This window comes from Nicotiana tabacum, chromosome 21, assembly GCF_000715075.1.
Source record: "Nicotiana tabacum cultivar K326 chromosome 21, ASM71507v2, whole genome shotgun sequence".
Classification (NCBI taxonomy): domain Eukaryota; kingdom Viridiplantae; phylum Streptophyta; class Magnoliopsida; order Solanales; family Solanaceae; genus Nicotiana; species Nicotiana tabacum.
Window position 1 is genome coordinate 14187745 of NC_134100.1, and position 16982 is coordinate 14204726.

Consider the following 16982-nt stretch of genomic DNA (forward strand, 5'->3'; position numbering starts at 1 on the left):
TACCTGTATTGATTGCAATGGCATATCACCTCTCTTAGTGATATTACCTGTTCTTTGACACCTGTCACACTGTGCAACGTAGGCACGAGCGTCCCTAAAAAGTGTTGGCCAGAAAAATCCAACTTCTAGAACTTTAAAGGCAGTTCGATTTGCTGCATAATGTCCTCCAACTACTCCATCATGGCAATGATACAAAATTTTGATCATTTCTTCTTCTGGTACACACCTTCTGATCATATTATCTGCACAAATTTTAAACAAATAAGGGTCATTCCACAAATAATATTTAGCATCAGATATCAACTTTTTCCTCTGTTAGTAAATAAGATTTTGGAGTGTCCATTTTCCAACCAAGTAATTTGCAATATCTGCAAACCAGGGTGGTTGAGTCACAACTGAGTTGATAGAAAAAATATGTTCATCGGGAAACTCTTCTTTTATATCACATAACTCAAGTGGGGGGTTCTCTAATCTAGACAAATGGTTAGCTACCTGATTCTCTGTTCCCTTTTTATCTTTTATTTCGAGCTCAAATTCTTGGAGAAGTAAAATTCATCTTAACAATCTAGGTCGCGCATCTTTTTATGCTAAGAGGTATTTTAGAGCCGCATGATCAGTAAAATAGTGACATTGGTTCCTATCAGATAGGAACGAAACTTATCAAATGCAAATACCACTGCTAGTAGTTCTTTTTCAGTCGTGGCATAATTTAGTTGAGCCTCATTCATTGTCCTGCTGGCATAGTGTCACGACCCGGATTTCCCACCCTCGGGAGTCGTGATGGCGTCTACTAATATGAGCTAGGCAAGCCAATCCTTAACTGCTTACTTCATTAACAATTACTTCTTTTAACAATTATCAGTGATAACATGAAAGCAACGGAATCAAATAATTATGCGGAAGACTTAAATTAAAGAAGACGAAACAATAATGCGAAAGTCAACATATGCCTCTACCCAATAATTGGTGTCACATTACTCACGGACTTCTAAGAGTACTAAATACAACCGTTTGAAAGAAAATATAAACTATTTGTCTCGAATACATGAGATAACAGACCGAAATAAAAGATGGAGGAGACGTCGGGCCTGCGGATGCCTGCAAGGCTACCTCGGTGTCTCACTAGACTGAAGGCTGGCTCCCGCGCTACTGCTGCTGTCCAAGACCTGGATCTGTGCAAAAGAGCACAGAGTGTAGCATCAGCACAACCGACCCCATGTACTGGTAAGTATCTAGCCTAACCCCGGCGAGGTAGTGACGAGGCTAGGACTAGACTCCAGATAAACCTATGCAGTTATACAATATATGGCAGAAAAGTAAACAAGTAATAAGTAGTTAAAACTAGGGAAGGGAAACATGCTTCAGGGATAGCAGTTAAAAGAAAATAACAGGGAATAACAAGGAAGCTAGCAATATAACTTCTATCACAAATGAAGAAAATAAATGCAACTTTCACTTTTACTTTCATCATGTTGCAGGCATGCAACCCGATCCCATTTCTCGATTCTCGTGGTAGGCGTACCTCCCGCTCCCATTTTATTATATCTTGTGGCAGGTGTACCACCCGCTCCCATTTCATAATATCTTGTGGTAGGCGTACCACCCGCTCCCATTTTATAATATCTTGTGGTAGGCGTACCACCCGCTCCCATTTCATAATTTCTCGTGGTAGGCATACCACCCGCTCTCATTTCATAATATCTTGTGGTAGGCGTACCACCCGCTCCCATTTCATAATATCTTGTGGTAGGCGTACCACCCGCTCCCATTTCATAATATCTTGTGGTAGGCGTACCACCCGCTCCCATTTCATAATATCTTGTGGTAGGCGTACCACCTGCTCCCATTCACAATATCTTGTGGTAGGCGTACCACCCGCTCCCATTTCATAATATCTTGTGGTAGGAGTACCACCCGCTCCCATTTCATAATATCTTGTGGTAGGCCTACCACCTGCTCCCATTTCATCATACAATTACAAGAAATCCCGGCAAGGGAACATAAGCGATATAATAACCTCCTGGCGAGGGAACAAAAGCAATATAATAGTTTCCCGGCAAGGGAACAAAGATATCGAAACAATCATCCTGGCAAGGGAGAATCAGCTATAACCAATCTTAACTTAGCTTGTACTCAGCCCAAATAATGACAATGCTCAAACATAAATAAGATCTGCGAGGATAGAACAATTCTTTGCGCAATATAGAAGATCATTAATTAAAGCATCCGAAATGTCATGTAAGGACACAACCACTTTCAATTTAAGACTCACGGTCATGCTCGACACCAACATATAGATACTCATCACCATGCCTATACGTCGTACTCAACAAGAAGCAAGTAGCAAATATGACTCCACTTCTAATCTCTCAAGCTAAGGTTAGACAAAACACTTACCTAGATGCCTTAAACATTACTCAAGTCTTAATTATAGCTTTACCTCTTGATTCCACCACCAATCCGCTCGAATCTAGTCATAAGTTACTTAATTACATCAATAAGTGCTAAATGAATCAACGCCTATGCATGAAAATGAGTTTTCCCAAAGTTTTACTCAAAAATTCAAAATCATCTCCGGGCCCACATGGTCGAAACCCGAGGTTTGGACCAAAACCCGTTTACCCATTCCCCCACGAATCCAAATGTATAATTTGTTTTGAAATCGGACCCCAAATTGAGGTCCAAATCCCCAAATTTAGAAAACATAGGTTCTACCCAAAACACCCAATTTCCCCATGAAAATCTTTGATTTGAAGTTGAAATCATGTTAAAAGATGTTCAGAAATGAAGAAAATGAGTTAGAAATCACTTACCAATCGTTTTGGAGAAGAAAAGTTGTTTAGAAAATCTCATCTTACGTTTTGGGGTTTTGAAAAGTGTAAAAATAACTGAAATTTACGGGAATTTATACCCCTCTAAAACTCCCTGTGCGGACCGCACAAAAAGGACCGCGGCTGCACAGTCCTCCCTGAAGACCTGCAGATCATAGCCCCGTGCGGACCGCACAAAGCCGACCGCGGCCGCACAACATCCACCGCGGACCGCTCAAAGGCAACCGCGGCCGCGCTGGCCCCTCCGCGGCCTCACGCAATTTCTTGCGGACTGCGCAGGAGGGTCCAGAGACCTGCAATATTTCCGGAACCTGCAACATCTGATCTTTTTAAGCCTAAGGCATCCCGAAACCTACTCGAAACTCACCCGAGCCCTCGAAACTGTAACCCAAGTATATACACTACCTCACAAACATTCTACAAACATATTCGTGTAATCAAATCGCCAAAATAACATCATGAACATCGAATTAAACCTCAAGATCAATGAATTTTTCTGAGATTTCCTTTTAAACATCAATTTCCCAATTAGGGTCCGGATCACGTCAAACGACGTCCGTTTTTAACCAAACTTCACAAGAGTGATTCAAAACATATATAAGACTTGTATCGGGCGCCGAAACCAAAATACGGGACCGATACCATAGTCTTCTAATCAAATTTCATTTCCAATTTTCTTAATTATTTCAAGAAAACAATTTCGCTCAAAAATTCATTTCTAGGGCTTGGGACCTCGGAATCCAATTCCGAGCATACGCCCAAGTCCCATATTTTCCTACGGATCCTTCGAGACCGTCAAATCATGGGTCCGGGTCCGTTTAACCAAAACATTGACCGAAGTCAAATTTATTCATTTTTTTTGGCAATCCGCTAGGCAAGTGCCTAGGGCTAGTTTTTATTAATATAAAATATGCAAAAAAAAAGTGCCTTAATGTTCTACGAAATGTAATGAATAAACCTTGGAGATTACATATACCCTATTATCAAAGTTGAGTAGTGTACTCAAAGTTGATATCACAACAACACTACTAAAATTGTATAATAATTGGCCCTTTTGTCAAATGTAACACCATTGCATAGGTGTGCATTTGTTATGTCGAGCATTTTGCAATAACTTAGCATCTTGTAACGTTTAAATTTTCAAAAGACACAGTCTGCCCAAAGCTTAGTCCCTCCAGGAGTGCATTTGCTGCTTTGCACGTTACCATGTGTGTATGTGCAGCATTAATCTTTTGACGCAGGCATGCCAATTGAGGTCCTCATTGTCTTCCCCAAGTGATTAAACAATTATCAATGCTGGTTCCTCCCATGTGCAACCATTTTGCACCATGTGCAGCCAATTTGAACGATTTTGCACCATGGTTTTTTGAACAAATAAATGTGCAAATTATCCATTGTTTTCCACCATAAGCATGTGCTTTCCTTTGAAAAAAGAGCTGCTGCATTTGTTGCAGGCGTGCACTTTGTGCAATATTTTAATTCCCATACCTCTTGGAATCTCCCCTTGCACTCCCATGGAGACAAACATCTCGAGCTGTGTATATAAAGCAATGTGAAAGTTGTTCACGCGTGAGTTGTGATCTTCTAAAGTGAAAGCTGTTCACGCTTGAGCTTTGTGATCGGTGAATCACTTTTAGGATTCCCCATGTGCATGCCTTCCTATTCTATCGCAGAACAGCTCCCCATTTGCGTCAGATGGCAACAAAAGTGAAAACTTACATTGAGCAGCTGCATTTTTCCATTTGTTGACTGAAGCCTCAATGCCTCTGCGCTCCAGCACGTCTTTAGAGACAAGCGCGCCCAACAGTACTGTTCCAAAAAACATGTGTCGAATAAACAACAACATACTTGACCTATCGAGTCTGATTCCTCGATTCTTTCCTATTGCTTATATTTTATTCTGCAAATGAGGACGCTCGTGTATACCTTCAACTTTCTTTCCGAAAAATGAGTGTACAGCACCAACACTACCAACTTTGAGTCCGCAATAAAATAGGGCTTTAACACATAATGTGTACCTGTAAGAAAGTAAACAATGTTAGCTTTAAAATTTCTTACCAAACTCTCCTCAAGAATGATTCGAATATGGTAGAGAATTGTATCCTCTTTTCCTCCTAATTCCTTGCAACCTTCACTCTTATGTAGGGACATTGCATCTTATCTTCATTAATAACCCTCCTTCCTTTTGAGTCCATATCCCAGAAACCATGGCATTCAAAATTTCCTTCATCTAGAGCATAATTAGCAAGGTGATCTGTTAGTGTATTCCCTTCTCCGAATATGTGTGTGACCTTGAAGATACTTTGTTCTTTCAATCTTAAAATCTCCTCTATATGATCAGTAATACACCAAGGAGGCTTCCATGATTCCTCTAAAATGTTCTTTAGTAGTAAGGAATCTGTCTGCAGCCATATCTGAAAATAATTAAGATTTTTGCACATCTTCAATGCCTCCACAATAGCTACTGCTTCTGATTCATTATTGGTTCCTTCAGAAATCTCCCTTCCTTCTGCATATATCAAATCACCTACCTCATCCCTTATGCAGAAACCAATTGAACTCCTCCCTGGGTTCCCTCTACATGCTCCATCCGTATTTACTTTGATCCACCCTCTTGGAGGAAATTCCCATAACACCTTTTCATATTTCAATCGAGGTGTGTATTGCTACATCATTGTCAGTAAGTCCAGCCACTTGTTAGGCACATGTAGTCCAGGCTTTTTTAGTTGGACTAGAGCTTGCAGAGTAGATGACACCTGGTAAATAACTCTGCTCACTGACACTGCTTCTCCATATTTCAAACTGTTTCTTCTCTTCCAAAGTTCCCATACAATGCATGCAGTTAAAGCTTGTAAAACTGGCTTCAATCTGGGAATAACTGGTGCTGTCCAACACTTTGTAATTGCTTGTTGTAATGATAACCCTTCTAATGCAATTCCTGCTCTCCTCAGGAAGTAATTCCAAACACTCCTAGCTGCATTGGTGTGAAGAACAAATGTACTAATGACTCCTCCTTAGGATCAGCACAACACCAACATTTAGATGGCATGGAGTATCCTATTTTACGTAAGAAATCATCAAGTGGCAGTTTGGCTTTCCACAACTTCCACAGGAAGAAGGAAATCTTGAAAGGTAAGCCTTTGACCCATATCATCCTGTAAGCTAATCTTGGGTTGTCTCTTCTTCGCAAGTAATCCCATGCAAACTTCACTGAAAAATGACCTCTTGTTTCAAGCATCCAGAATGGTGTATCTAACTCTGCACATTCGTTTGGTGGTCTAATATTCTGCACAATGTGGTTTGCCAAATCTTCATGTAGAGTCTGAAATAATTTTTCCAAGTTCCACATACCATTTTCAACCAGATCATTGACATTGTGAATATCCTCATCGATACCAAAGTCTGCAGGCACTTGGAAATATAAGGCTCCCAGCTCAGTCCAATTGTCGAACCAGAATTGAGCTGATCCCATTCTCGGTTTCCAATAGATTTGATGCTCAATCAAGTACCTACATTCTAGCATTTTCCTCCACACGTTGGATCCATGCTTCCAAGGTACAATTACTGGATTTAGTTTCTTGCAGTACTTTTGACTAATAAATGCACTCCATAAACTGGGCTTTGTCCTGAAATTCCACCACAATTTACAGAATAGTGCCTTGGATACATCATGTAGGGACCTGAAGCCTATGCCTCCCTCCTCATAAGGCATACAAAGGTTAGTCCACGATGACCAATGTCTAGAGTTGCCTCCCACATTGTTGCTCCAGAAGAATTTGGTAAAAAGGCTATGTAATTTATTGATCACATAAATAGGTGGATTAACTGTTGACAACATATGAATTGGGATACTCTGCATGACATTTGCAATCAATATAGCTCTGCCTCCTACAGATAGGAGTTTTCCTTTCCACGACTGCAGTTTGTCCATGACCTTAGTGATTAATCCCTTGTAATAGTCACTCCTTCTTCTTGCATAAAAAATAGGGCAGCCAAGATAGGCCATAGGGAAACATTGTCTTCATATACCTGTAATCTTTTCAACCTTGTTAATCACCTCATTATCCGTTAATTGATGCAGGTATATGGCAGATTTGGCTTTGTTCACCAGTTGACTAAACGATGATTCATAAGCTTGCAAAACCTCCTTGACAAGTCTCAGTGAAGTTTCATCAGATGAGGAGAAAATGATTGTACCATCAGCGTATGAGAGATGATTTATTTTTGGGCTCCATTTTGGCATTCCAAATCCACAGAAATACAGGTTAGTGTGTAGTGAACTCAATCCCCGAGACATTGCTTCTGCTGCTAGAATGAATAGGGTTGGTGACAAAGGGTCACCCTGCTTAACTCCCCTCGAAGATTTGAAGAAACCATTTGGCTGCCCATTTATAAGAATAGAGTACCAATTATTCCCAATCAAATCAAAAATCAATCCAATAAACACTTCACGAAATCCTATCTTCCCTAGCATTTTGGTCAGGAAAAGCCATGATAGCCTATCGTAAGCTTTTGTCATGTCGAGCTTAATCACAACATTTGGGCCTGCTTTTGTTTTCAACCTGATATCCGTAATGATTTCTTGAGTTAACAGTACATTCTCAACTATACTTCTTCCCTTCACAAAATCTGCCTGTTCCTGTGAGATTAAGTTTGGTAAAAATTCAACCAATCTTTCATGAATAACCCTCGAAAAACTCTTGTTAACAAAGTTGCTGAGACTGATTGGTCTCATGTCTGCAAAGGTCATCACTTCTTTTTTCTTTGGTAATAAAACCAGGTTTGTGTGTGTCACACTCTTTGGCAATTGCTGACCGCAAAAGAAAGCCCTGACCATGTCGACTACATCTTCTTCAATGATTTCCCAGCATGTTTGGTAAAAAGCTCCAGTGAAACCATTTGGTCCGCCTGCTGAGTCCCCATTCAACCCCATAACTGCTCTCTTCACTTCTTCATTGGAAGGCAAAGCCATCAATCTCTCATGTTGATCGCTATCTACCATTGAAGGTACATGATTTAGAATATCAAAATCATTAGGCACTGTACTCTCAGTAAATTGATCCTTGTAGAACTTTACTGCTTCTTCTGCTATTAAGTGATCTTCTTCAATCCAGTTACCAAGGCTATTCTAGATCCTTGATAATTTCAGTCTCTTCCTTCTCCCATTAACCTGAGCATGGAAGAATTTAGTGTTTCCATCGCCATCTTTGAACCATAACATGCCAGCCTTTTGCCTCCAGAATTCTTCTTCTAATGCAAGATATTTAATCATTTCAGCTTGGACCTGTCGTAATCTTTGTCTGTTCATCTGTGTAGGATTGACTTCAAATTGTCTTTCATGAATCAATACCAACTCCTCAAGGATTGCAATCTTTTGGAATATATCCCCATATGTAGCTCTGCTCCAGGTAGATAGTGCTTGCTTAAGATTCTTTAACTTGTAGTTAAAAATGCAGAAAGGGTTAGCACTAAAATCAGCATTCCAATTCTCCTTCACTACCTCTTTGAAGGTTTCATGCTTTGTCCAGAAGTTTAAAAATCTGAATGACTTCTTAATTGGAGGAGTTTCTATATCACATTTCAACAGCATCGGGCAATGATCAGACCCAATTTTGGATAGGTGAGTTACCTCCAATCCAGGAAAGGTCTGTTGCAATTCATTATTACCAAAACATCTGTCAAATCTTTTAAAAATACAATCCTCCTCCGATCTTCCATTCCACCATGTAAATATGCTTCCTTTAAATCCCAAATCTGTCAAGTTGCAGGTATTGATGCAGTGTCTAAAGTCATCAACTTCAAGGAGAGAAACTGGCAAGCCTCCATACTTCTCTTCCTCGTCCCATATCACATTAAAGTTGCCTCCAACTAGCCATGGTGCTGTCATATCTGATGCCATTGCATACAAAGTATCACATAGTTCAATTATTTCAATGCGATCACATTTGGCATAAATTAGTGTAAGGATGAGCTCAACATGTGTTTCAATGTGCATCAATCTCAAAGTCAGCTGTTGAGTCTGTTATATAGAATAGTAACCTCAAAAATTCCATCAATAAAAGCCCAAATCTTGTTTGACACATTCACCACAGCCTGTGGCAAACCAATTCTTGCTCTATACCTCTCCATTTTGTGAGACTGTTGCATAGGCTCAAGGATTCCTATGAACCCAAAGTGATGTTTCTTGTGCATTGTAATCAGCCTTTCAAATGCTTGCATTGTATTTACTGACCTCACATTCCATATAATGGAATCCATTAAAGGTTTTTGGGTTTGGACAGTGTTCTCCTTGTTTGTACCCCTCCTGTTGGGATAGATGGTTCTTTGACTTGTTTGTTTTTTCTCTTTGTTGTAGATTTACCCTGCTCAATGTGCCTAGGTGATAAATCTCCTTGCTTGGCAACATTGAGAAAGTTTTGGGTTGTTGACTTCTCATCCAGGTCCCTATTTGTCTAATTACTTTGGCCTTCAATTTCCTTAGTGTTAGTTGTAACCATTAGACCAGATTTCTCCTGTTGGATATTTATCTGTTTGTTACCAGAACTGCTGACATTCTATTGATGTGCAGATTTTAATGTAACAGTACCCTGCTTTGCAGCTTGTGGATCTGGTTGTTGGTTTGTAGCATTTGCACTAACAATTTGCATTGCATAACTACATCTTGGACCTTGTTGTCCTACTTTGGTCTGCTCAATGTCACCAAGTGTTCCTCCAGGATCATCTACATTGCACAGCTCTGCATTTTTTAGGTTTAGGTCTTCAACAGCTGCACTCTGTTTTTTAGAAGTTTGCTCTCCTTTGCTTTTCTCATTTACACTTGGATCATCTTCATTATTTACATCCCCTCCTGTCTCATCATCACTTGCTATTCCATCTGGAATTTGACCCTCTCCTAGATCTTCTTCAGTCTGATTTAACCATAACTTGCTTCCTTTCCAATTAATTGTTTCATTGCTTTTAAACATTTCAAAATCTGTGTCTTCCACCTGCTCATTGTCATTGCTTGTCTGCTCTTCTTGCCTTGTCACTGCATGCACAGTATTTACCTTGACTAAATTTTTGGCCATTGTCTCATTTATCCTAGTGTCTTGAGATGGTATGTCTTTACATGAGGTGTTGGTACCTACAACATTGTTAGCAAAAGCTGTTTGTACCCAAGCTGCTGTTGATTTCTCATTGTCTGCATTGATATTTGTTGTTGGATTCCTATTTGCAGTAGGAATAAATGCTGAAGCTTTGTGGTTCAGTTTATTAGCTTCAGTATTTGATGATTGTCTCCTAGCTGAAATAGGAGAAGTTATCTTTTGTACTAGCTGCTTGGTCGAAACATGAACTTCCTGCTCCTCTGAATCAATCGCCACAATTGCTGTGGAATTATTGTGCTGTATATCACTGTGGCCTGTTGTTTTTTGAACTTCCTCCATAACTGCCAGTTGGTTATCTTCATTTAACTCACCATTTTCAATTTCTAACACTGCAAATTTGTTGGTTGATTGTATTTGTTTTTCTACAGCAGCATTGTTAACACGAACCATTTCTTTCCCTTGTGCATTATTACCTCCAATTTGTTTGCCTTTGTTTAGTCCCCTATTGTCGCGGACTTCCTTCCATTGAGGGCCTATATTACCAACTACCTTGCCACTAGTAAGGACCATCAAAAGAGCATCATGTTTTGCATGTTTTTTGTTTTCTTGTTGCACATTTTCAACATTTTCTTGCTGCTGGGCAGTTTTGGTTTCCCTTAGCTCAGGATTAATTCTCCAACATTCCATCCTATCATGTCCTTGTAATTTGCATTCTTTGCAATACTTAGGTAGGTAGTCAAAATTAATGGTTACCCATTCAGTTCTTACCTCTCCATTTGTCTCATTGAGAATGTCCATTCGAACTTTCTTTGGGAGATCAGCTAGCAGGTCCACCAGCACTTTCACACGAGCACAGCTAGGTCTTGTTTTCTTTACAGTGGCCAAATCCAATTGAACGGATTTACCTACAGCTGAAGCTAAAGAGAATAGGCATTCCCTAACAAAGTATGTTGGCAGCAGATTAGGGAATGATATCCAGGCCATAACTTTAGGTGTCTCTTCTCCAATTTTGAATTTTGCATCATAAATTAGTGTTCTCAATTGATATTCATCCCAATGCTTATCCTTAACATAGTACACACCTTTTGATGATAAATCTACATAATCTTGCCATAGTGTAAATCGTATCAAAATGTGTCTATCACGTAGATATCCTATGTTGCATTCGGCTTTGATACCACATTGTAATGGGACGATTCGACGTATTTCATTAATATCTGGACATCCGTATGAAAATTTGCACACCACTGCCTGTTACAATCCCTCAATGTAGTTCATACGTTCTACTTCTGATTCCGTAAAACAGACTGTTGGTTGTCCTTGAAAGTATTGAGCTTGTCTAGTAGCTATTGGATCCACCTGTACTCTTTCTTGCGTAGTTGAAGTACTGGCCATGGGTTTGACTGCCTTTGCGTAGTCCATTTGTTTTGGAATGTTAGCAGACATCGTACATGGCTGTGTGATGTTAGGGCTGGTTGGGGCTGTGGCCCATCGATTGAAGGTAGCTGGCCACTGGCCATTGTGGCCATGGCAGCACTGCGTCAAATAGCTGTGGACTTCCCAGGAAAATCGTGTTTCTTCAAAGATCTTGAAGTATCATTGATCCACCAGTTTAGTACAAAGTATTTCTCTTGCACCAGTTACAATGTATAACTGTCTTTGACGATAAAAGTTGCAGATTATACTAATTCGATGCTACAGTAGCTCCAAAAATATTGTAATACCTGTTGTTGATTTTGGCTTCAAATCTGATAATTCCAGTTAAAAAAAAAGCTTCCAAGTTGATCTTCAAAACTTCAACTTCACGTCAAAAGCATTAACATGTAGGCTTGCAATCACGATGCTACAGTAACTCACAAGATAAAATTAAAGATCTGATGCGATTGGTTAAAGTGTTTAGGAAGAAATCACATGGGGATTGATCACAACGAGAAAGGTGTTCTTTTGGTACTAAGATTGTGATCTTAACTTGCCGGAGTCCAAAATTATGGCTGATGAATAGTGACGGAATCACTATTCATGGTCTTCTTCCTAGAGAGAATTTATTTGCACTTTTAATTCTAATTATAGCCAAATCGGATCAAATTTATTCATTTTGATATCAAAACTTAGCATTTTTCACAGAATTTCATATTTAAGCTTTCCGGCTACGCACCCGGACTGCGCACGCAAATTGAAGCGACTCTAAATGAGGTTTTCAAGGCCTCGGAAGCACATAATGGGTAAGAAAACAGGTGATGGCCCTTTGGGTCGTCACATTCTCCACCTCATAAACAATTGTTCGTCCTCGAACGGACAGAAGAAAGAATTACCTGAGTCGGGAAAAAGGTGAGGATAACAGTCCCGCATATCAGACTCGGACTCACAGGTCGATGCCTCAGGAGGCTGACCTCTCCACTGAACACGAACAAAAAGGAAGCTCTTGGATCTCAACTGACGAACCTACCGGTCTAGAATGGCTAACGGCTCCTCCTCATAGATAAGTCCTTGTCCAACTAGACAGTGCTGAAATCTAACACGTGGGATGGGTCGCCGTGATACCTCCGAAGCATGGACACACGAAAAACTGGATGCACGGCTGATAAGCTCGACGGCAATGCAAGTCTATAGGCCACCTCTCCCACTCGATCAACAATCTCAAACGGACCGATGAACCTAGGGATAAGCTTGCCATTCTTCCCAAATCTCATCATGCCCTTCATAGGCGACACTCGGAGCAATACCCGCTCACCAACCATAAAAGCCACGTCTCGAACCTTGCGATCTGCATAGCTTTTTTGCCTGGACTGAGCTGTACAAAGCCTATCCTGAATGATCCTGACCTTGTCCAAGGCCTCCTGAACCAAATCTGTACCCAACAACCGAGCCTCTCCTGGCTCAAACCATCCAATCGGAGATCGATACCGCCTACTATATAAAGCCTCATAAGGAGTCATCTGGATACTCGACTGGTAGCTGTTGTTGTAGGCAAACTCTGCTAAAGGCATGAACTGATCCCACGAACCTCCAAAGTCAATAACACAAGCTCGGAGCATATCCTCCAATATATGAATAGTCCGCTCGGACTGTCCATCTGTCTGAGGATGAAATGATGTACTCAACTCAACCTAGGTGCCTAACCCTCGCTGAACGGCTCTCTAGAAACGCGAGGTGAACTGCGTACCTCGGTCCGAAATGATAGATACTGGCACACTATGAAGGCGAACAATCTCCTGGATATAGATCTCAGCTAATCTCTCGGACGAATAGGAGACTGCCACAGGAATGAAATGCGCTGACTTGGTCAACCTATCAATAATGACCCAAACTGCATCGAACTTCTTCCGAGTCAACTGAAGTCCAGTAACGAAGTCCATAGTGATCCTCTCCCACTTCCACTCGGGAAGCTCAATCCTCTGAAATAAACAACCAAGCCTCTGATACTCATACTTAACCTACTGACAATTCAAACACCGCGCCACATATGCCATAATATCCTTCTTCATTCTACGCCACCAATAATGTTGTCGCAAATCCTGATACATCTTCGCGGTGCCCGGATGGATAGAGTACTGGGAACTTTGGGCCTCCTCTAAAATCAACTCTCGAAGCCCATCCACATTAGGCACACAAACTCGACCCTGCAATCTCAGAACTCCATCATCACCTAAGGTGACCTGCTTGGCACCTCCGCGCTGCACCATGTCTCTAAGGACACACAAATGGGGATCATCATACTGCCGATCATGGATACGCTCCAATAAAGAAGAACGAGCTACCATGCAAGCTAATACTCGACTAGGCTCAGAAATATCCAATCTCACAAATCGATTGGCCAAAGCCTGAACATCCAAAGCAAACGGCCTCCCACCGACTGGAATATAAGAAAGACTGCCCATACTAGTTGACTTTCTACTCAAAGCATCGGCCACCACGTTGGCCTTTCCCGGGTGATATAAGATAGTGATATCATAATCCTTCAACAACTCCAACCACCTCCTCTGCCTCAAATTCAATTCCTTTTGCTTGAACAAATACTGAAGACTCTTGTGATCAGTGAACACCTCACATGCCACGCCATACAGATAGTGCCTCCAAATCTTCAATGCGTGAACAATGGTTGCCAACTCTAAATCATGCACTGGATAGTTCTTCTCATGAATCTTCAACTGCCTCGAAGCATAGGCAATGACCTTGCCCTCCTGCATCAACACTGCACCAAGCCCAATGCGAGATGCATCACAATAAACGGTGTAAGGCCCTGAACCTATGGGCAGAACTAACACTGGTGTCGTAGTCAGAGCTGTCTTAAGCCTCTGAAAGCTCGCCTCACACTCGTCTGACCATCTGAACTGGGCACCCTTCTAAGTCAACCTGGTCATCGGGGTGGCAATAGATGAAAATCCCTCCACGAACCGACGATAGTAGCCTACTAATCCCAAGAAACTCCGAATCTCTGTAGTTGATGCTAGTCTAGGCCAGTTCTTGATTGCCTCAATCTTCTTCGAATCAACCTGAATACCCTCTGCGGATATGATATGACCCAGAAATGCAACTGAGATCAACCAGAACTCACACTTCGAGAACTTAGCATATAATTGACTATCCCTCAAGGTCTGAAGAACCACTCTAAGATTTGCTCGTGCTCCTCCTAGCTGCGGGGATGTATCAAAATATTATCAATGAAAACTATCACGAACGAGTCCAAATAAGGCCTAAAAACTCGGTTCATCAAATCCAGAAAGGATGTTGGGGCATTGGTTAACCCAAATGACATAACCAAGAACTCATAATGCCCGTACCGAGTACGGAATGTTGTCTTAGGGACATCGGATGCCCTAATCCTCAACTGATGGTAGCCAGATCTCAAGTCAATCTTTGAAAATAACTTGGAACCCTGAAGTTAATCGAACAAATCATCAATCCTCGGAAGTGGATACTTATTCTTGATTGTGACCTTGTTCAACTGCCGGTAATCAATACATATCCTCATCGAACCATCCTTTTTCTTCACAAACAACATCGGCGCACCCCAAGGAGAAACGCTGGGTCTAATGAAACCCTTCTCAAGCAAGTCCCGTAACTGCTCCTTCAATTCTTTCAACTCAGGCAGGGCCATACAGTATTGCGGAATAGAAATGGGCTGGGTGCCCGGAGTCAAATCAATGCAAAAATCAATATCCCTGTCGGGCAACATACCCGGCAGGTCTGAAGGGAAAACCTCAGGAAACTCCCGAACAATGGGCACAGAATCAATAGAAGGGACCTCCGCACTAGAATCGCGAACATGCGCCAAATAGGTCAAACACCCCTTCTCGACCATACGTTGAGCCTTCACATACGACATAACACTGCGGGTATAATGACCAGGAGTCCATCTCTACTCTAAACGGGGCAAATCCGGTAATGCTAGGGTCACAGTCTTGGCATGGCAATCCAAGATAGCGTGGTACAGGGATAACCAGTCCATCCCCAATATAACATCGAAATCGACCATATCTAAAAGCAACAAATCAACACGAGTCTCAAGACCTCCAATCACTACAATACAAGAACGATGAACTCGATTGACCATGATAGAATCACCTACCAGTGTAGACACATAAACAGGCATACTCAACGAATCACTAGGCATGACCAGGTATGGTGCAAAATAAGTTGACACATACGAATACGTAGACCCCGAATCAAATAACACTGAAGCATCTCTATCACAAACCAAAATAGTACTTGTAATAACTGCATCTGAAGCCTCAGCCTCAGGCCTAGCTGGAAGGGCATAGAATTGGGGTTGGGCCCCACCACCCTGAACTACCTCTCTGGGACGGCCTGCTACTGGCTGGCCTCCACCTCTGGTGACCTAAGCTCCACCTCTAGGATCTCTACCTCCACCTCTAGCACCTCTACCCCTACCTCTAACTGGTTGGGCAGGCTGTGGAACACCTGGTGCCTGAACCATCGCACGAGAACCCTGATGCGGAAAATTGCTCGAAGCTCGAGGGCAATACCTAGCAATGTGCCTTATGTCGCCACAAGTAAAACAAGCCCTCGGCTGCTGGGGCTGACGACCCTGGAAACTCTGAAGCGGCGGTGCACTGATAGGTGTTGATGGTGCACTGTAAGACTGCTAATTAGAATAGTGCGTCTGAGAACCACGACCACCTGAAGTACCATGGGAGATATGAAGAGTTGACTGAAAGGGCCTAGGAGGATAGCCTCTACCATATGAATTTCTACCTCCAGACGAGGTACCACTGAATCTGCCCAAATGACGGGGCCTCTTATCCGACCTATGACCACCTCCCTATGACAGAACCATCTCAACTCGGCGGGCCACATTGGCCACCTCCTAAAATGTGATCTCACTCCCGGCCTCCTTGGCCATTTGAAGACGAATCGGCTGAATAAGACCATCAATGAACCTCCTCACCCTCTATCTTTCTCTGTGTGGGAAGTATGACAAGAGCATAGAGAGCTAGATCAATAAACCTGGTCTCATACTGGGTAACCGTCATGGAACCCAGCTGGAGGCACTCAAACTGCCCCCGGAAGGCCTCTCTCTGAGTCACGGGGAGAAACGTCTCCAAATACAACACTAAAACTGCTCTCATATCAAAGATGGCGACCCGGCTGGCCTGGCTAAGCAATAATCCCTCCACCAAGTCTTGGCGGATCTAGATAAGAGAAATGCAGCAAAATCGATCCCATTGGTCTCAACAATGCCCATGTTCCTGAGAACCTCGTGGCAGCTATATAGGAAATCCTGGGGATCCTCAGAAGGAGCTCCGCTGAAAGTAGTAGTGAAGAGCTTGGTAAATCTGTCTAGTCTCCACAAAGCATCGGCAGACATAGCCACTCCATCGCCGGTCTGAGCCACCATACGCGGCTGAACTGCCACCACTTGCTGAACTGCTGGAACCTGAATCTGGGGAGCTACCTGCTTCGGAGTGCGAGTAGCGGGAGTCTGATCCCCTCCTCCAGCCTGAGAAGTGTCTAGTGCTACTAGAAGCAAACTCACTCGGGTGACACTCTCCATGGGGCCCACCAATCAAACCAGAGCGTCCTGAAGAATTGGGGTGGCAATGAA